The sequence below is a fragment of the Ictidomys tridecemlineatus genome, chromosome 7, assembly GCF_052094955.1.
Source record: "Ictidomys tridecemlineatus isolate mIctTri1 chromosome 7, mIctTri1.hap1, whole genome shotgun sequence".
In the NCBI taxonomy this organism is placed as follows: Eukaryota; Metazoa; Chordata; class Mammalia; order Rodentia; family Sciuridae; genus Ictidomys; species Ictidomys tridecemlineatus.
The window spans coordinates 148,458,414-148,480,331 of record NC_135483.1 but is presented as its reverse complement, the minus strand read 5'-3'; the positions used below and the strand labels follow the sequence as shown (position 1 = coordinate 148,480,331).

Below are 21,918 nucleotides of genomic sequence, written 5' to 3'. Positions count from 1 at the left end.
AAATATAGCCCCTTCAACAAATGGTGCTGGGAGAACTGGAAATCCATATGCAGCAAAATGAAATTAAACTTCTATCTCTCATCATGCACACAACTCAACTCAAAGTGGATCAAGGACCTAGGAATTAGTCCAGAGACCCTGTGCTTAATAGAGGAAAAAGTAGGCCCAAATCTTCATCACATTGGATAGGCCCTGACTTCCTTAACAAGACTCCTAATGCACAAGAAATAAAATCAATAATTAATAAATAAAACAGACTCAAACTAAATATCTACTCAGCAAAAGAAACAACCAATGAGGTGAACAGAGAGCCTACATTTTTGAAGCAAATTTTTGCCACACAAATTTCAGATAGAACACTACTCTCCAGGATATATAAAGAACTTAACACACACACACACACACACACACACACACACACACAAATACACAGGCTACAATACAATAGGCTAAAGAGCTGAACACAGACACTTTTGAGAAGAAGATATACATTCAATCAACAAATATATGAAAAAATGTTCAACATCTCTAGTAATTAGAAATGCAAATCAAAACTACTCCAAGATTTCATCTTACATCAGTCAGAATGGCAGTTATCAAGAATACAAATAATAAGCATTGGCGAGGATGTGGGGGAATAGGCACACTCACATTGCTGGTGAGACTGCAAATTGGTACAACCAATCTGGAAAGCAGTATGGAGATTTCTTAGAAAACTTGGAATGGAACCACGATTTGACCCAGCTATCCCACTCCCTGTTCTATACCCCAAAGACTTAAAATCAGCATAGTGTAGTAATGCAGCCACATCAATGTTTACAGCAGCTCAATTCACATTAGCTAAACTGTGGAAGTATTCTATTGCCCTTCAGTAGATGAATAAATAAAGAAACTGTAGTACATATACACAGTGGAATATTACTAAGTCTTGAAAAAAGTGAAATTATGCCATTTTTAGGTAAATTGATGGAATTGGAGAATATTATGCTAAGCCAATCCCAAAAAACAAAAGGCCGAATGTTCTCTCTGATAAGTGAATGCTGATTCATAACGGGGAGGGTGGAAGCATGGGGAAAATGGAGGAATTTTGATTGGGCAAAAGGGAGGGAAGGGAGGGAGGGTGCATGGGGACATGAAAGATGGTGGATGAGATGGACATTATCACCCTAGGTACATGTATGATTGCTCATATAGTGTGATGCTATTTCGTGTACAACCATAGAAATGTAAATTTGTGCTGCAACTGTGTACAATGAATCACAATGCATTCTGATGTCACACATATCTAATTAAAATAAATTAATTAATTTTAAAAATCTATCAATTAAACAAAAATAAGTTATTTGAGTATCACATAACTATTCTAGACTGGAACTAAATAATCCCAGTCTGCTTCACAACTGGCTTCCCCCACCGCTAATAAACTCATAATTAATTAAGACTCCAAAATTAAAGGCCTGAAAGTAATGTCAGGAATTATACTGTAAGTCTACCTTACCTGATTCCCCTCAGAGCCTAACACCGACTTCTAAGCTGCCATATACAAGAAGTGCACTCTATTATATAGTCCTTAATATAAAGTTAGTTTCTTTGCAAGACTCTTCCTTTGAACAATGGATCTGCAAGTGGCAAGTGGAAGGTGGCTGCCTACATTTCCTGCTTGTGGTAAGCATAAATTTGACTGTGCATTCTTGGAATACTGCCATGCAGACAGGTGGTTCTCTACATTTTTATTCAGAGCTCATATTTCTAAGTGCTGAGAAACCACAATGATGGATGACTTATAATGCATGGCTAAATATTCAAGGAATTAGTTTTAGTCAAGTATTCATCAATTCTATCTTCTAACATTTGCTCTTTGGAGTGAGGGACCAGATATTCAGATGCCATAGTCTATCAAGTCATGACATGTTAGACCTGAAAGCTTTGTATGGAATTTCCTATGAGGCCTGTTCCTCATTTTCAGAGTGAAGTAAAGGCTGTCCTTTAAACATAAACCACAAAGACTATCAACTTAGACCTGGTTCTCAACTCATTTGTTATCAAAAGTGGAACAACACAAACCAATTTTTAACCTCGCTTTCATTACATATTCTGTCAGAAAAATATACTTTACTGCTTTACATGTACAACTTGATAGACAAAGTTAATAACCTTCTTTAACAATTACTTTGTTATAAAAGTGAACCCACGTATGCCTAATTTGTACAAGTCAAAAATCACTTTTGGTCTATCAATCACTATCAAGTCGTACTGCTTTCTTGGCCTCTATCTAATCAATTACAAATGCCATTGATTGAACTTCCTAACAATTTCTCAAAACCATCCTTCTCCCTGCATGGCTGCTGACAAGTCCTTTGTTCAAGCTACCACCTCTTTTAGTCCAATTAATTACAATTGTCTCCTGAGTCTAAATCTATCCTCTTTTGATCCCTGTTCCACATAACTAACATTGTTATTTCTAAAAGCCAGACCTCATCATGTCCCTCCCTTGTTTAGAATCCTTTAAGGACACCCAACAGATGAGAAAGGATAAATCCTAATAGTTGTCATCTAAGGGCCACTTATTTATTTTTGAGGTGCTAGGGATTGAACCCAAGGCCTCACACAAGCTAGGCAAGTGCTCTACCACTAAACTACATCCTCAGATCCACAAAGGGTCCTTTTAAATCTGGAATCTGCAGATCCTTTCTGCCTCATCTGCTATCACTCACTTCTACTCTTTCATCCCAGGAATTTGCAAAATGCTTTGCACTTGATAGACAATCAGTATTTATTGAATTAATGATTGAATTATTCAAGATACTGATACACAGAAAGGTTTTGATTTGTTCACTATCAATAAAAACTGCTAGAGCTACTAAACAACTTTTTGCTGCTTTCTAAATATATCATATTATAAAGAAGTCATGTATTTGCATGACTCTGTATTTAATATCTCCATTAGCTCACACTTAAAAATTGAGTGTTTGGTCCTGAGTAAAATTTCTTTCTCCCTTCAATAAGACACATTAGAAAAATAGCATCAAATGAGGCCACAGACTGAGCCAAATTAAAAGCTGCTCCTGTATTCATACTCTCTATTAATACTTACCCCCAACTTGGCCTTTCACCGTTAAGCACATCTATTCATACCATGTGCTTGCTCTGAGTTGACTTGTATATGCTTCCCCTATGAGCTACTTCAGGGAAATTACCAGCCTTCGAGTGAAGTCTTGGAGTAATACCTGGGCTTCAAGCAACAGTGTGCTGCTTTACCATGATCCCTTATGTCTTTCACAATTTGCAATTCTATAAATCACACCATAAACATAATTTTAAAATAATTTTATTCATGTTCCAGCTCTCATAGGAAATTGCACTGTTTCATGCATTTAATAAATCATTAGATAAGCCAAATGAAAGTAGGATGTGATATAAATAGACATGAAAGGCTTTCCATGGATGAAATTTAAATGCACCCATGAGCCAAGAGACTTGACCAATGGGAAGGCGACCAGAAAGTCTCAAGGTGGGAGAGAGGCAATGAACAAACAATTGCATAGGTTCAGTGTCAAAATGACTCCTGTCTCTTTCCCTTGGCTTACTGATACAATATTTAGTCTTATAAGTTTGTTTCATTTATTCTGAATCTTAGAACTTTTTTTCTTTTTTTTTTGGAGGGGGTGGGTACCAGGGATTAAACTCAGTGGTACTTAATCACTAAGCCACATCCCCAGCCCTTTTTATTTTTTATTTGGAGACAGGGTCTCACTAGGTTGCTTATGGCCTTGCTAAATTGCTGAGGCTTGCTTTGAACCTACAATCCTCCTGCCTCAGCCTCCCAAGCCACTGGGATTACACATGTGCACCACTGGGATTACACATGTGCACCACTGGGATTACACATGTGCACCACTGTGCCCAGCCTTAGAACTTTTTAAAAATATATATATATTTATTTTTTATTTATAGGTGGATACAATGTCTTTATTTTATTTTCATGTGGTGCTGAGGATCGAACCCAGGGCCTCATGCATGGTAGGTGAGCGATCTACCTCTGAGCCACAACCCTAGCCCATGCCTTAGAACTTTTTAATGTTACCTTTTGACAGGGTCATCATAGACTGAAATGTTGAGGCCCATATTCTTCATCTAAAAATTTCAAAGCTTTCACAGCTTTCTTTCTGTCCTTGCCAGGATCATAAATATTTTGCATATTTACAGTAAGTGAAATATTATCCATGTCCTCAGTATTCACTTCTATCAGGTAATAAGAATTATCTTTGCATTATTATGACAATTTTATCTTTCCCCTTCAAATCTCCAATACTGTTTTGGTAAAAGTCAAAGATTTCCCTAATTATGCCAATAAATGTCCTTATCAATATTGCTTTTAATTAATTTTATTTAAAATGTACTTTTAAGCACTTTTCTGGTAAAAAAAAAAAGTTATTATGAACAAAAAATAGAATAATTTTTCTAGTCATATTAAGATTCAACATTTTTTTCCTTACATCCTTAAATGGAATGGTTATATTGTTGAATTAGGGGTGGACCACAATGTTCAATAATGAGTGGAGGGAGAGAGAGAATATATGCCAAATTCTTTGATATACTTTAAGTGAAGATTTTTCCATTTTTCTTGTAATGAAACTATAAGACCTAATACTGGCTTAAATATAACACAGTCCTTAAAAAGCTACCTAATCGCCCTTAACATTACATTTCTTAATCTGGAAATTTAAAGGGTTAGATTGGACTTTTTAATCTCTAATGTTTTTTTTTCCTGCTTGTAGCATTCTGCAATTTCATCATGCTTTTGTGCATTATAATTTCTTAATTCCATTAGGATAATTTTCATACTTGTCAGAAATTTCCTATTCACATCATTTGGGGCTCAACGGTAAAGTGAATATTTTCTTTGCAGAAACATTTAAAAAGTGTGACATCTTCCTATCTTTCAGAAACAGGAGCATAATCCTAGAGAGACAAGACCAACCACTATTGCCACATGTTCATCATAACCACACCTCGAGAATGGGGATCCAAACTCTTCACTTCTGTGATTGATAAGGAGATCAACCATCTATAGTCAAACCTCAAGAGTTACTTTATTCTCTGATTAATAGCAATTGAATCCAACTACTCTCCATTATACAATGAAGTGAAGTGTATAGTGGTCAATCTCAGGATTCCTGCCCAGCCCACACACCCTTTTTGAGAAAGTCCACCAGCTGTCACTCAGCACTAGTGAGTTTTGCTCACTGCCCACGGCCAACTTGACCAAAAGTGGAAACTCTTCCCTTGCATAGTTAATCTATTGGCTTTTATAATGATCAATATCCTAATAATTGGGCCACCAAACACTAGCTAATCGGTCAGTGGCACTCAAGCTGGAAGGCCATGTAAGGAATGGGTGTCACATGCACCTCGAAATATTGAGAGAGGGAAGGAAAAAATTTAGATGGATATAAAGGAGAAGTAAAGAGGGAGAAAGGGGAAGAAGTGAGAGAGAAAGGCAGGGAGTGAGAGAGACAGAACTATGTTTCTATCCTTAAATTGTTTAAAAAAAAAAAAACTCCATACCCTAATACATTCTCCTCTTTAATACCATCTAATTTGAGATAATTTTTATTCCTTGTCACATGTACTTCCTTAAGACTCAATGATTCCAAAGATCCAGTACATGAGTCTCTCCCTTAAATCCTCTTTAAATAAGCCATGGTAGAATCTAGAAACTCAGCCAGATTTGTAAAAGTAGATAAGGGATTCTACTTGATATAAAAGTCATCTTTTTCCATAAGTGATAGCTTTGAACCAATTATACTTAAGATGTAAAATTTGTGTGTGTGTGTGTGTGTGTGTGTGTGTGTGTGTGTGAAAATCTCAGTGTCCTCTCCAGTCACCTACAAGAAACAAAAAATAGGCCAAAGAGGGACTTTATCCTGGATCTTCCTTTTTCTCTATTATCTCTGAAGAAAGTGAGCTCTCACTCTGCAGCTACTATCAGAAATGATCTTCTATAAAACTGAAGATTCAAAAGAGTTTCTGTTAGTTCTGATTATTTCCCAAGTCTAAGAGAACTCAAAACTACTTTAAAATGCTTTTTTTTTTGCATTATAAGTTTTAATAAACTAGCACAGTAAAAGCTGGTGCTTTTTATAATGGAGCACAACAATGCACTTTGCTCAGGAGTTAGAGCTTTGGCGGGAGCCAGGGAGTTGCAGACCCAGTGCTGCCCTGTGCAGACAAGGGTGAGCCAGTCGTGTGTAAGGGCTGCCAGCAGAGGTGGGCTCTGACCTGACTTTCTGAACATAAAAGAACATGCTTTTGCTGCACTCTGCCTACCAAATCTCACATATTATCTCTCTTCCAATCCACATAAACATGGAAGTAGGCAGGCAAGGAATTTGGGGTAATTTAGTTTCAGCTTAGCTAACTCTACATAATGCAAACCCACTACCCTGTACTTGTTACATGAAAACATCCTCTTCTCAATGAGAAACCAGCAATATCCAAACTTTACTGCTTAACAAGTTATTCATGGATTTGAACAAGAAAAATTATACGTGACCAAGTTTCAGATTTAGTTTCTATTTTTTTTCCTAACCCAGGAACACAGTGCTTTGTAGAACAGATGGGTTCTTTGATATTGTTTAATTTAATTGTACAGTTTACACCTGATAATCAAGAACTTGACCCAATCTCTCCTAGCTATCTATGTCAGTGTCCCTTGACCATCATCAGGTTGAGCTTCATACTTAGTTTTCAGTTCTTTTCTCTTCCCAGCTCTTTCTTGAGTAATTGCCAGACACATACAACATAATTCAGCTAATGGTTAGTTCCCATGACTCTTTAAATTTTTCAAATTGTGTAGAATGAGTGTCTGATGATAAATAGCTTAGACATCTAAACCAGCCATCCAAAAGGAAATGATTGACTAGAGCTGTTGTATTGCCCTTGTTTGAAGACATAAACACAACACTTGCTTTGTTTTCCACTTTGGCTATTTACAAAGCTTTCCCGGTTGCACAGTTCATTTTTTATGTAAGATAAATTTACTGTCTCCTGTTAATGGAGCTCTGATTTTTCCAACTCAGTTTCTTGATGTTTGAAAAGTCATGATGTTATGGGCCAGGCTATATGGGCAATGACCAAACAGACTCCATCTTACCCTGAGACTCCACATCATATAAAATCTTCTTCTCCCATGGGAAAGCCCCACTTCTGTACCCTTAGCATAGCATGTTTGGCAACACAAAATAATGGCAATTCTTACACAATGTAAAATCGTTCTCTCTTTGGTTCCCATTTTTCTTGGACACAACTAGGGACATTCCCCTTCTGCTTATGATTTTAGATCTCATGATGTATGTTTATGGTTTTGAATCATAGCAGTAGCCACTTATGATTAATATGGTTTTGGATTATAAAAGGTGTACTCAAACCCCAGGAAGGGGTCGAGGGTGTAGACTTGTAGCCTACCCTTAACCCGCCAGCTGGTGGATCCTGACCAATGGCTGGTGAATACAGGTTCTGTCTCCTGCTTTAAAATCAACTTGGGTGATTTATTGCAATCTGCCTAAACAATGGATCCTCATGAGAATATATGAAAGCCATGAAACTGCTTTTTCCAGGAAATAAATAGACATTGTATACAATTTTAGAGGAATCAGGGACCCTGTGTAGACTCTGAAAACCAATACACTCAAAATTAAGAAATCCTATTCTTGATTAATGGTGATGATTTTGAAGAGGAACACTTGAAATCTCTAAGATATTAGTTTAAATGCATCATATTAAAATCTCCTTGTGAGGCTAGGGAGTATTATACCATATTCTTAAAAGATCTACAAGCATCTATGTTAGGAAGTGACTCTGTCTGACACTTTGGGGGTTTAAAGTGACTTTCCTCCATTCTAACTGTTTTATGTATTTTCATTACAAGTTTGACCTTATGTCTGGGATATTAACACAGGGCTTTGTATTTAACCAATAACTGACTCATGAATTTTAATATTTTAAATCACCACATATTATGTGGATAGTTTATTATTTTTTATAAAAAAGTTCTTAAATTTTCTAATTGTATTTTTCCATTTGATGCATTGACCCTGAAATTATTTTCATTTCCTTGTGATGCTGATCTAACGTGGAGGTTTGGATGCTGTAGATCTAACAACAAGGACAAGATTTCTGTTTTAGTAATTGAGCTGGCTTGCATTTTGAAAGTAGGTTCCCACAATTTAAAAAATGCTCAGTTTCGCATGGAGATTTTTTTACATGCATCTGCATGGGTTGTCCATTGTCTAAATTGAAAAGTGAGGCTCTGATTTTTAATTTGTTCTGGCATGAAATTGGATGCAACATCTGTTTTGCACATGTTTCACCTTTTTACCCTCTTTAATCATTACTGCAGTTTTTTTATTCAAAGAATTCTAAATGAAAATGTTTTGAAATCTTGATTCTTATTCTTACAGATAAGAATTTTTTAAAAAAACAGTTAACTATGCCAAATCTTCATTTAAAAAATTCAGTAAAAATGTTATATCAAGGTGAGAAAATTCATAGATATAAAAAAATAATTTACATGGCCTGGTGTGTAAACCAGTTTCTCTCTAGTGAAGTGGTGGGGAGAATCTAAGATTTTTCTGAAGTGTTGCAATGTCCTCCTGATGTAGCTGTGGTCCTGAGGCAGGGCATTTGTACAGACCAGGCAATCTGATCGCCAAGCCCTCCTCTAGGTGTACCACTTTGGGGGTCACTCAGCCTGTCCTCTTCAGCTTCATTCAGCTGAAGTCTGAAATTCCCAGAAAAATAAATACCCGGAAGAATAGGTTGGGGGACTGATACTAATTCAGTGTACCCAGGAAGTGAAGCATTCACATTTGGTACCATGGATGGGAACAGAAAAAAAAAAAGAAGGATGCTTTGAAAATTTGCTAAATCTTTTTATTTTCCCTACAATTTTCTACCCTCAGATTCCTAGATGCTAAGCAAGAATTAAAATTCCTGTCTCAGGGATTCATGAAACCTTTTCTTCAGTGCAGAGATTCTGCTAGGTTCTGCGAAGACCAAGAGATTTCCAGGGACTAGACACTGAATAGGAGGAACTGAGTGGGTCCCTTGGGAGCGTGTGTGTATGTGACTGAGGGAGAACTCCCTCCAGAGCCAGAATCATGCACACTTGATAGCACTATGTGATAACCACTCACCAGTGTTCAGAAAAGACTAAAAAATAAATATGCCAGAGAATTAAAGAGAACTGTATTGGAATGGCATGCTCTTCCCCTACTGGTTGTTGTATAGAAATTTTTAAGAGCATTGCTTTCTTTTTTAATAAAAAAAATTCACAAAACAAAGATAATGAAGTCTTTTAGCTGTTTTATTTATTTTTTTTCCTAAGAGGGTGATTAGAAGAGGGCCAGTTGGAACCACATAATTTAGGTGCCTCAAGCTGTCTTTCTCCTAATTACTGCATGAGTACATCTCAACACCATTATATAGTAACTTAAAATATACCCACACATGCTGAAGCATTCCTCCAAGTGTAATCTTCTATGTAAAATAATGCTAGATGCCACAATAAAAGAAGCCAAATGTGTTAAAATACAAGGTGAAAATTAATAAGGAAAAACTCTCAGAGTCTAACATCTTAACAGTCTTAATACTGTACAATTGTGCAAGTTTATGAAATTTCTGGTTTCACTTTACATTATGTAATTGGAAAACTCTAACTTGGGAAATGTCACTTTAAACAATTTTTCAAATTCTTGACAAATCCCAGCAAATGAAAATATTAATTGTATGATTAGGTGAGGATATCACTCAAGAACAAAGCAACCTGATATCCATCCTAAAACAAGGCTGTGATTTGGTTGAAACACCCCTTGCTAAGCCACTTTTGAAACTGACATTTAGAAGGGGGAAATAATCTGTATAGCATTCCTTTTGCGAAATACTAAGGAACTTCAGAAAACACAAATGCTCTTAAATCTTCCTAATTATGTCTTCAATTATATGCATGTTTAATGGAGAACTCAAAATAACTGTTCACTCTGGAGTGATGGGGTATACAGACACATTTATTTTTGTTTTAAACAACACACAGCTGTCCTTTTCAGCCTCCCCAGGAGGTGAAGTTATATGACCCACCAACGTGGGAAATTCCTAGCGTGTGGCTGGCACAGGGATCTGTCCACCACTGTTCTTTACAATTAGCAGTGGATGGCAGAATTTGGAAATGCTATGGCTTCCTGGTAAAAACTAGCACTACCCTCTCATCTGAAGACTTCTTTGAGATTCAGCAATTTTTTTAAACACATGTACACCTGAGTGTAGAAAACCTGTAAACCTTCTTTTAAATAGCTTTGAAAAAATCAACTTGCATAGAACTTGCAGATGTTTTTGTTGCCATCTTAGACCTATAAGATTCTTGATCAATATTAAGTTTTACTTTCAATGAATACAGTTATGTCCCAGCAAGTTAACAAGTTATATGAAAGTATAACTACAAATAATGAGAAGTTGTCTCTTCCACAGAAGGAAATATTGACATTCTACACAATTATCTTATGTGACTAGTAGTGATTAGAAAGGACACTGAGCAAAGAACAGGCAGCATCTGGGGGCAGGAAAGGGTTTTATCAGCTCTTCTTATTTCCAACGGCCACTTAATTCACTCCAACTTTCAGTCTTCTCATTTGTAAAATGGAGATTACACTGATCAACATAAATGTGATGTAATGATTGAATAATATAATATATAGAAAATATGTAGCCCGGGGTCTAGTGCAGAGTCCTTGACCACAGTGAGATCACTATGAGAATTAATGAGAGGCTGATGATGACTGTAACACATGTTGTCTGTGCTCTGTCCAACTCCTCAGATTCCTTTTGAATTACCTGGACACAATGCTTCCAAAAGCCACATTTATGATACTTCAGCAAGCTTTTCTCCAGCTCTGAGGGTCCACTATTCCTGCCTGCACAGAGAACAGAACATACTCAGAGATATACATTCTTAACAGCTGACTGACCCTGTGGGTATAAACACCCCAGCTTCTCAGCAATGGCTAGGGTTCACATTTCCAGAGCTTCTTTCCCTCCCTAGGACTTAACTTACCTTTGCACCTTGGCTTGGCTTCCTGAGCTTCCCACTGCCTCTATTTTCTTCTGCCCACCCCGGAGGGGGAGCGTTTCTTAGTAAATCCCTTTCCCAGGAACTATCATCTAAGCATCTGCTTCTGGAGCCCTAATCTAAGAAAGTGACGAACAAAGAGGTAGAAAAGGAGAGTAAGAAGATGGATGTAATGGTTAGCCTGACTGAACTATGGGTTCCCAGATATTTGGTCAAACAAATTTTATTAATTAACCACCTGACAAAATTTAGTTTTCCCAACTTTTTGGCCACACATTCTGATTGCTTCTCCATTTGACAGTTATTTTAGGAAAAATATATGATTTAATCTTTGCTTTTGCATTACAGAAAGGTTATTTTTTAATTGAAAGCTTGGAAACATTTTTTATTGATTTTGACATCAGAGCTTCTAAATTGCATTGTGATATAAGTGAGTTTTTGGCATTTGTAAGCTTCTGTCAGTCTCTCTTTCACTTTGGTTTTTCCTTTTTTTTTTTGACTTCCACCAACACATTTCATTCTAGTCATATTTGACGGTCTGATTGACAATTACAAAAATACAAAAAATTAATTTTTAATTGCAAATGAGTTTTTTTAAGAGAGACTGAGAGAGGGGAGAGAGAGAGAGAATTTTTAATATTTATTTTTTAGTTTTCGATGGACACAACATCTTTGTTGATATGTGGTGCTGAGGATCAAACCTGGGCCACATGCATGCCAGGAGAGCGCGCTACCGCTTGAGCCACATCCCCAGCCCGCAAATGAATTTTTAATTGTCACTCTAAAAAGCTAGAAGAAAACATTTTGAATGTTTTCACCTATGGAAGACAGATGGGAGGGGAAGGGAGGGGGCAGGGGATTAGCAAGGATGGTGGAATGTGATAAACATCATTATCCAAAGTACATGTATGAAGACACAAATTGGATGTCAAAATACTTTATATACAGAGAAATGAAAAATTGTGGTATATATGTGTAATAAGAATACTAATGTATTCCGCTGTCATTTATTTTTTTAAATAAATCAATCAATAAATAGATAAGTAAAAGAAATGATAAGTATTTGAGGAAATGGATATGTTTAGCCTGATTCAAACACTATGCAACATGCAAATGCACTGAAATATCACATGGTACCCCATTAACATGTATGTTCTTATGTATTAGCTAAAATAAATTTAAATTACAATATAAATGAATAAATAGCCTTTTCATAGTATGAGGCAATAAAATTGTGTAATCCAATTCCTCTTCTACCACATAGACCAATTTTTTGATCTACGCGTGTGAATTACCTCTCAAATGGATTTAACAGGGTGATGTTTTGAATTTTTTTCATTTTGAAAACTTTCAAATATAGAATAGCACAGTAAGCATTCATACATTTTTTTCCTTGGACTCCACAAAAGATGACATTTTGCCATATTTTCTTCATCTATCATGTGTGTCATTTCAGAGTGCCATAAAGAATTCTGCACAACGCTTTCTCTATGTCTACCAAAATCCCTTCAGGAAAGATGAGTGAGATTTTTCTAAGACATGATATAATTTATGTAGGTGTGTAAAATATGCAACCTGCCCCTAGAGTCATTCACAGTGCGTTACAACAGGTTTCCTGATAACTGTGATAAAGTATATTGTAAAATTTTCAAATAGTACACATAGTGTATATTTAACTGTTTGCTATATTACTCTATATATTTCTGACAGGAAGGAGCATGCATTTTGATTAGCAACACATGAGAATTGAGTTCTCAGCTTGTTTAAGCATCTACTGACTGGATGATTTTTCCAAAGAGGTCTCTTTCATTTCACCCCAAGTGCTTCCTGCATTTCTCATATACCTCTGACACCAGGTGCCATTGGACTTGTCCATGATGTTTTAAAACTTCTAGCCATAGATATCAGGATTGTTCTTAGAAGTCAGTATCACTGGAGAGCTGGTCATAACCTATCTAGGCATAGCAGTGATTATGACCAAAATTAATTACTTGATCTTATTGTAAACAGAATTCCCCAAATGGTCCCAGTTATCTCACTATTGCCTAAGAGGCTGTGTAGGTATGGGAGGCTTGAAGAATAGGGAAGAGAAACCAGACTGAATAGAGGTAAAGGTTCTCTTTGGTTTGATGTGTCCCCCAGAAGTTCATGTGTTGAAAAGTTAATTCACAAATTTGGGTTGACAGGGTTTGGAGGTACAGTATTTAGGAGTAATTAGAATTAGATGAGATCATGAGGATAACCACAATGATGGCATTAGTGGCTTTATGAGAAGAGACCAAGAGACCTGAGATAATATACGTGCTCTGTCTCACCTCATGATGCCCTCTGCCATGTTATGATGTAGTAAGAAAGCCCTCACCAGATGGTGAGCCTAAGTTGCTGTCATGCTTTGGGACTTCCAGAACTCTGCAACTGTAAGTTGAATAAACTTCTTTTCTTTACAAATTACCCAGTCCATGATCTTTAGGCATGGCAACAAAATATGGACTAAGACATGTTCTTAACCATTTATGGCTAAGATATTTTCCCTTGGCAAATTTTATGTAAGTGGCTTTTAAAAAATGGTCCATATAATGAGGGGATCTGAAGTTCAGATTGCATGAGACTCACAATATATTTGTTTTTGCTCCTGTCTTCTCATGTATCTCTGGCAAAAACCCAGTCTGAGACTTCCAGAGCCAGAAGACGCCTCAAATCATACTGTGAATGGGTTTACATGTAGAAAAACCTCCTCAGTTTCTGAACATATAAGCTGAAGTAATTAAAGGTGAAATGTCCTGACATGTAAAATTGACTTTAAAATGGCTCAGCAATTTATAGATTGATATGTACACATCAATGAAGCAGATACAGCAGAATGTTAGCTATTATTGAAAAAAGATGATACCCATGTGGATGTCCATTGTAGCATTTATTCTACTTTTCTGTGTGTTTGAAAATTTTTATAATGAAAAATCTAAATATAAAGTATCATTTAATACCCATTTATTCAGCAAAAGAGGAAGGGCCCAGAGGAGCCATGGGACTTGCCCAGGGTCACAACACACACACACCACCCTTCATTTTCTGTGTCTACTTCTCCAAGAGACAGAAGCCAAAATTCCGACCCTGTGGGATTTTCCTCTCGTAAAGGTCAGGTTTGCATTTGATTCCTCATTCAATAGTATCTCCTTTGAACATAACGGAAATGCACAGGAATTGTGATAGCAAGATTGTATTAGTCAGCTTTTTTCGATGCTCTGACTAAAAAACCTGACAAGCACAATTAGAGAAGAGGAAAAGTTTATTTTGAGACTCACAGTTTCAGAGGTCTCAGTCCATAGAGAGCAGGCTCCATTCCTCAGTGTTCAAGGTAAGGCAGAACATCATGGTAGAGGAGTGTGTCAGAGGAAAGCAGTTCTAGTGATGAACAGAAAGCAGTGAGAGAGATTCCACTTGCCAAATACAAAATATATACCCCAAAGGCATACCCCAATGACCTACCTCCTCCAGCCACCTCCTACCTGCCTTCAGCTTTCACTCAGTTAATTCCATCAAGGGATTAATCCACTGATTACGTTAAGTCTCTCATTATCCAATAATTTCTCTTCTAAACTTTGCATTGTTTCACACATGAGCTTCTGGGGGACACCTAATTTCTAAAAACCATAACAAAAGTGGTAAAGAGTATGGTATTTCCCATCTTCCATTGATGAGCAAGACTTGAACCATCCCAGTGCCAGGGTCCCTATATATTGAGTATTTTTTCTGGGTTTAAATCTAACCTAGCGCAAGGCTGTTCCAGGGTAGCATTGACTGAAGGAATGTTGCCAGGAGCAAAAAGTTCCCAGCAAAGAACACAAAAAGTTATCTATGAACAAAGAGCCCTCAGAGCTGGGGACATAGGAGACTCCTAGTACAGTGACAAACTTCAGAGCCCAAAGGATGCACAGATACCACCCTACTGGGAAAAGAGTCTGTTAGAACCTTAGAAATGCTCACTCTTGCTACTTTCAACTTATTATATCAATTCTCTGCTCCCTATGCTGCTCTGGAAAGGTTGACTCTAGGTTTGCATGCTCACACAATACTCCTCTATATTCTTGCACAATATGATAAGAGCAAGGTGACCAAAGGTCCCAACCATTTCAGCCTTAGGAGGTTAGTAATGCAGTGGTGAAGGAAAGGCAGCCACTGCACTCATGGTGCTTAGATTTCACTGATCAGAGAGACATTAAACAATATATTTATTAAAAAGCAATTTTAAATAATTACAAGTGTGCCGAGCTTCACAAAAGAGAAAAGGAAGCCTTAGGCATAGAAATAGGGAGATCCATCTATCTGCCCATTCATTTATCTAACCAACAGACACAGATCCATTCATTTACTGTTAACACCCTGAGAACCCCGTTAAGTTATACTTTCTTTGGTAAAAAAAAATAACTCTCTTAACTAAGAGTGCTTTAAAGTGAGGCAACATGTTAAAATAAGTGAGACAAGAATTGTAGACATCTGGCCATGTTTCATGGGAACCTAGAGTCACAGAAGCTGGGTTTACAAGGTCCCTGAAAAATCTGTAGAAATGGAAGGTCATCAGTTTCCCAAGTTACAACTTCCATGGTAGTTAATTTGCATGTGTTTAACATGTATGATTTCAACATTGCTTGTATTGTTACAGTTCAATTGTAAATTCTCCTATATTAAATTATGGTTGTGTTCCCTAAGCTACAACAGGCAAGGACCTTGTATAGTAATACTTTTAGAGAATAGACTGGAAGAGAATATGGTCCTCTGAACACTGGGAACACATTTGATTCCAAAGTTCTAAAATAACACAATCACCTTTTGCTTTGTGGAGCTACTGTTTATAGTCAGGTCTAAAGAAGGCTTTAGGTTGTTTGTTTCATTGTTGTTTTCAGCAACAAAACAATCATATCAAGTAGATCATATTATGAGGTAAGTTGTTTTAGTTTTGTTTTCCTTTTAAAGAAAATAGATCTCTCTTTGCTTTTTGATTATAAGGTGATACATTTTTGTCCACATTAAATTCGAAACCTAAAATCATTGATGGATAAAATGTGAACAAAAGCTTGCTTCTCAGGGCATTCCCCTCACACATCACTAACAGCCTGAGCATGGAATTATGGACATTTGAAGCAAGGGCATTTTCTTCTCTCTCAACATCTCAGGCACACTGTTCGATGACTCCCCAAAGCTAGGTTTTTGAAAAAATCTTTCAAATTGATAAACTGCTAGCTAGACTGTCAGGAAACAAATATATAAGACACAAATAACCAATTCCAGAAATAAGATAGGGAGCATTGTTACAGCTTCTGGGATATTTAAAAGATTATATGGATAATGGAAACTTTTATACCAATAAATTTTAAAATTTAAATAAAATTAAAAAAATTTCTTTGAGGACAAAAAAATCGTGGAAGAACAAATGTAGCCTGATTAATCCTATGTGTGTGTATTCAATTTCAAATTTACTTATTAAATTATTCAAATTTAATTTCTTTAATTAATATAACATTATATTATGTTAATATGCATTATATACAAACTTCAAATTAAATTTATTTAATTACTGTAATATATTATAATAACACTATTGTATTGTATATTTGAGCACATATTAATATACCATATTTATATATTACATTATATTAATTAAAGAAATTGAATTAATTTGTAGTTTAAAAATGTCTGCACACATTAAGCAACATACTACTAAGTAATCAGTGTGTCAAAGCTGAACTCATGAAACAGTGGGAAATCTTTTAAGATAAATGTAAATAAAAATACTACATGCAAAAAAATTAAGGTATGCAGCTAAATAATGATTATTGGAAAATTAATAGCTTAAAACCTGTATCAACAAAGAGTAAAGAACTTAAATCAACAATATAATCCCACATGTTAATATATTAGAATAAAAAGAACTTCATGAACAAGCAGAAAAAAAAAAGGAAATTATAGGAGTGGATTTTAAAGAAATAGAAAACATAAAAACAATAAAGAAAAGCAATGAAAGCCAGACTTAGTTATTTGAAAAGATCAATAAAATTGAGAAAACTCTAGGGAGACTGACCAGAAAGAAAGAAGACTAAATCACTAAAATCAAGAACAAAGAAGGTGTGTTACTATTCACCTTATAGAAATTAAAAAATAAAAACAAAAAAAAAAACATTATTAGGGAATAATAAAGACAACTGTATTTCAAAAATTGGATAACTTAGGCAAATGAAAAAATTCCTAAGAAGATATTAGTTAAAAAATGGACTCAATAAGTAGAAAATCTGATAGACTTTTATTTTTTTAATATTTATTTTTTAGTTGGACACAATATCTCTATTTCACTCATTTATTTTTATGTGGTGCTGAGGATCGAACCCAGGGTCTCGCACGTGCAAGGCGAGCGCTGTACAGCTGAGCCACATCCCCAGCCCCCTGATAGACTTTTAACAAGTAAAAAAGATTGATTTTAAAACTGTAAACAAAAACAAACAAAAAAACCACCCCCAGAGATAAAAACTTTTACTAATGAATTTACCAAAAATTTAAAATATTTACCCCAATTCTTTATAAACTCCCACCAAAAATAAAATAACACTTTCCCTGCTCATTAAATAAGGTCAGTGTTATCTTTTTAAAAAATATTTTTAGTTATAGATGAACACAATGACCTTATTTTATTTATTTGGGTACCAGAGATTGAACACGGGGGCACTCAACTACTGAACCACATCCCTAGTCCTATTTTGTATTTTATTTTGAGACAGGGTCTCACTGAGTTGCTTAGTGCTTCATTTTTGCTGAGGTTGGCTTTGAACTCTCAATCCTCCTGCCTCAGCCTCCTGAGCCACTGGAATTACAGGTGTGCACCACTGTGCCCTGTTTATTTATTTATTTTTATGTGGTTCTGAGGATTGAACCTAATGCCTCACATATGCTAGGCAAGATTCTACCACTGAGCTACAACCCCAACCCCAGGTCCATATTATCTTTTATTTCAAAACCAAATGAATATATCACAGAAAACTGCAAATCATTGTCTCTTATGAATACAGACACAAAAATTCCTAACAAAATATTAGCACATAAAATTAAGTGATATATAAAGTGGAATTTATTCCAGTGTATACAAGATCAGTTCAGTACCTGAAAATCAATTTATATAAAAATCCATATAAGTACAAAAATCACATGATATGAAAAAAATAGAATTAAATTGAGAGTCCAGAAATAGACCCTTAGATTATAATTGATTTCTCAACAAGAATGCCAAAACAGTTCAATGAGAGAAGAAAAGTCTCTTCACGAAACTGTTCTAGTACAACTAGATATTCATTTACAAGAATAAAACTTGGAGCCAGGCATGGTGGTACAGACTTGCCTATAATCCCAGAAGCCCGGGAGGCTGGGGAAGGAGAATCACAAGTTCAAAGCCAACATTAGCATCTTAGCAAGGCCCTGAGCAACTCAGTGAGATTCTGTCTCAAAATAAAAACAAACAAACAAATAAAAACTAGGCTGGGCATGTGACTCCATGGTTAAGCATACTTGGGTTCAGTCCCTGGTACCAATAAATAAATAAATAAATAAATAAATAAATAAATAAATAAATAAATAAATGCATATGTACATATATACATACATAAAGAAAAATAAAGCTTGATCTTTATCACACATCATGTATAAATATTTATTCAAAATATACTAAAGACCTGAATAAAAGAGTAAAACTATTAAACTCTTATGAGGAACATAGATATGCATATTTGTGACTTGGATTATTCAATGCTTCTAAAAATATGACACCAAAAGCATGAGCAACAGCAAAAAATAGGTAGAGTGAACATTATCAAAATTTAAATTTTGGGCTTTAATAGACACTGTTGGGAAAGTTAAAAGACAACTCACAGGACAGGATAAATTTTCTGCATATTATATATCAGATAAGGAACTTACATCTGGAATTTGTAAAAAATGAATGCAACTCAAAAACAAAACGAGTAATAACCCTATTACAGTGGGCAAAGGATATAAATTGACATTTCTCCAAAGAAAATATACAAATAGCCAATAAGTTCATTAAAAAAGCTCAATATCAGTAGCCATCAGGGAAATGTAAATTAAATTTACAGTATATCACTAGATGGCTATAACCAAAATTGAGGGTGAGAAGATGAAGAAATTGGAGCCCTTATATACCACTAGTGAGACTACAAAATGAGGTGGCTATTTTGGAAAAGAAACAGAGTTGTTTTTTTTTTCAGTCATATCATCCTACATTCTGCTCCTAAACATATACCTAAAAAAGTGAAAACAAGGCTACACAAAACTTGTATAAAATGTTAATAACACTATTATTTACAATAAAAAAATGGAAAGAACCCAAGCATCCATCAACTGATAAATGGGTAAACATAATTTTGTTTATCCATAAATTCAAATACTTTAGGTAATAAAGAGTGAAGCACTGATATAGCATACAACATGAATAAACCTTAGAAACATCATGCTACCTACAAGAAACCAATAGCAAAGAATGACATATTGTATCATTTCATTATATGGAACCCTCCAGAAAAACAAATCTGTAGAAAGTAGATTAGTGATTGCCTCTATCTGGGCAGTGAGAGGTTGAGGCACTCTCTAAAAGATTTCAAGTTTCTTTGGGGTGATAAAAAGTTCTAATTTGTGATGGTTGTCCAACTCTGTAAATATATTAATAAATACTGAGTTGTATAGCTTAAATGGGTGGAATGTGTGATTTTGCTCTTTCTCTTCTTAGAGACAGTTATTTTTAAAAAGTGGCCTATAAATTCAAAGTAATTCCAAACAAAATTCTAGCTAAACAACCTGGTTATTTTTTTTTTCATTTTTAGAAACCAACAAGCTGATTCTAAAATTTATATTTTGTTTCAAAACTAAAAGGATTAACATAGTCAAAACATAAAAAAGGATTAGCAGACATGAGGCTCTCACCTTGCCTGATTTCCAGACCCACAATAAAGCTGCAGAAATCAAGGCAGAGTCACATTCTGGAAAGCACTAGCATGTAACTTCATGGAACAGGCTATAGCATCCAAAAACAAAAATAAAAGAAAACCTCATTCATATGGTTAACTGATTTTTGACAAAAGTAAAACACTTTGATAGAAATAAAATCTTTTCAATAGAGGATGGCAGAAAAATTACAAATCCCTGGGAATCAAATCAAAATAAAACAAAAACAGACTTCAATCTATACTTCATACTGTATAAAAAACATTTAGGTAGATATTTAAACAAAGAAGATACACAGATGGCAAATAAAGACATGAAAAGACAGTCAACCCCATTAGACATTAAAGAAATGTAAATTAGAACCACAATGATATATTTCTACACACCAATAGGGATAACTTTTTAATGAAAACATCAATTTTTGGCAAACAACTAGAACTCTTATTTCTGGTGGAAATTCAAAGGGTATAGTGATTTGGAAGTTATGTATAATATTAAATATAAAGGTACCAACCACCCAGAAATATCATTCTTAGGTATTTAACAAGTGATTTGAAAGCCTATGAGCATACAAAAACCAGAATGCAAATGTTTATATCAGCTTTAAGAGTAATCATCAAAACTAGAAACAATCAAATTGCCCTTCAACTAAGAAATTAATATACAAATAGGTTACATTCACATGATAGAATACTAAGTGGTCTACAGAAAAAGTACTTCTGATACATGCAGCAACCTGGATGAATCTCAAATGTATCACACTAAATCTAGGCAAAAAAAAGGAACATATTATGAGATTTCATTTATAAGACTTTCTTGGAAAGGCAAAAACCATATGGAGAAAAACCCTCACTGACTCCTGAAGGCTGGAGAAGGTGAACAGACAGATTTCAAAGGAGCCTGGAAACACACAGACATACAATATTGAACATTCTATACTATGATTTTGGTGTTGATTATAACACTGCATAAGTTTGTCAAAAGTCACAGAATATTACAAAATAAAAATCATTCATTCTAGTACATGTAAAGTATACCTTAAAGTGGAAAAAAGAAAATCAAGCAATTAGAGATATTTATATTAAGTACAATATTGTTATTTATATAATAATATATTGGGTTATAAATATTTCTCATAAATATTTTTAATGTTTTTGCAATTCAGTGATAGCTGATTTGATATAATGAAATCATTTAAGACCCAACTTAGCTTCACACTCTTAAGTTATGGCTCTCACTTTTTTTTTTTTTTTTTTAATGTGGCCAACTACCTAACACCACCTCAAAGAACTGAGTGAGTTTCCCAGATGTCAGATCACAAAATGGACTTTTAAGGGCAGAGGGTTTGGAGAGACTGGAGCAGAGATGATCTATTCAAAGGTGATGGGACCTAAACCTGCTGTCAAATTCGCGAAGCTCACCTTCCAATACCTTCCTTGATGTCTGTGGGCTTAAAGAGTTGGTGCTTTGGTCCTCTTCACCCCTTAATAGTTTAAACATAATAGTGATGATAAAACCAATAGGGACTAACTGAAAAATATACACAATGCATATATATTTAGATGACATAACCACTGTGGTAGCAATGCCCAAAGGAAGGAAAAATGGAGAAGACATATGGAGCTATATTTCTAGGTCTTCTATTTTCAAGATAAAAATATTGTCATTTGCAATCAAGGAAAACACAAAAAAATTTACATATTTTTAATTTATATTGTTAGAGCCTGAAATAATAACTTTAATAAGAAAAAATAAATTTTTATATCTCCCTAAATCTCACATTTATGTCATTATCTTTT

General features: G+C 35.1%; 1 long non-coding RNA gene across 1 annotated transcript; it reads right to left on the bottom strand.

Annotated features, from left to right (window-relative positions):
- Positions 1-10,567: 10,567 nt before the first annotated feature.
- On the bottom strand, positions 10,568-20,191 carry LOC144365579 (uncharacterized). The gene is made up of 3 exons (XR_013424183.1): positions 20,099-20,191; positions 14,425-14,524; positions 10,568-10,967 (listed from the first exon to the last, which is right to left on the bottom strand). It is a non-coding gene; the product is annotated as an uncharacterized LOC144365579 (long non-coding RNA).
- Positions 20,192-21,918: the final 1,727 nt, after the last annotated feature.